The 1,123-nt window shown below is 42.9% G+C and overlaps 1 pseudogene; it reads right to left on the bottom strand.

Moving 5' to 3' along the window:
• LOC102838250 overlaps positions 1-893 on the bottom strand; it is a 6,301-nt pseudogene extending 5,408 nt beyond the window's left edge.
• Positions 894-1,123: the final 230 nt, after the last annotated feature.

Here is a 1,123-nt window from a genome sequence, read left to right on the forward strand (position 1 = left end):
AATGGGGCTATTTCTCTCTGTGCCTAGGAAATCTGTGGTCTCAACACTGGACTTTGTTGGGGGTCTGCACCCATCCACTTGAAGGTATCCAGGCTGGGCACAGAACGCACAATAGGAAAGAGGAGGAAAAAAATGTGTAAAATCCCCATACACCTCCTTTGCAAATGCCACTGCACTGCATTTAGCTCCAGTTCACTGTGCAGGTCTGACTGTAGCCCGGCCCTCCTACCTCCGCCTGGGTGGGATGACCATAGAGGGAGTCTCGTGTCTTGACTTATGTCTAAGTTGCAATATTTTCCTTTATACCATGATTTTCCCACTGGCAGGTACGGTAAATTGATGCCCTGAACCTTATGCTAGATCCAGAGCTCTGGTGCTGTTCTATGAGAACAGCTTCTCTGGGTTTTCAGCCTCTCCCCCACAAAGCCTGTCCTACCTGTCTCTGCTCTGCAGCCACCAAACCAGAAGATCTGAAGCCTTGAATCTTGTTCTTAGGTAAAATACTGAACCAAAATCCAAGAACATTCCTTTCTTGCATGAACCAGTGTCTAAGATCCACAGATTGGCAATAAGCAAGGTGCAAAGTAAAGTGAGAAATATGATATTTTCTTCATGGTTCGTATTCATCTTTTAAGTTTTCTTTGAAGGAAAACTTGAGATTTCATAGCTCAGTCTCTAACTTATTCTGGTATTCATCAGATTCTTTCATGTGGCTTACACCAAGATTTTCAACTGATTTTAGCAATTTAACTTTATCAATAGCCAACTTTTCAATCTCTATCAAAGTTATGTTCAGATGGTGGCTAAAGGTAAAACTGAAAGCTATGGTAGTAGCAAGCACTTCTCTGGTCACCTGGCAACCTCAACTTCTTCTGCTTTCCAGAAAACTACATCTTGGTTACCTGCAACAACACCAAATTGGAGAAATTCTCAAATGCTGACACTTATCCCTGGTGGAGGAGATTTCACATAGAGCTAGCAATAGAAACAAGTTTCCTATGGCACTTTTAATAGTCTTCTCTAACACCATCAATTAAAGAGCCTGGTGTGGCACTTTAGAATAAGTACCTGGGCCACAAGGTTGGCAGTTCAAACCCATGAGCCGCTTGGCAGAAACCCTATA

This window comes from Chrysochloris asiatica, unplaced genomic scaffold (genome assembly GCF_000296735.1).
Source record: "Chrysochloris asiatica unplaced genomic scaffold, ChrAsi1.0 scaffold00002, whole genome shotgun sequence".
In the NCBI taxonomy this organism is placed as follows: Eukaryota; Metazoa; Chordata; class Mammalia; order Afrosoricida; family Chrysochloridae; genus Chrysochloris; species Chrysochloris asiatica.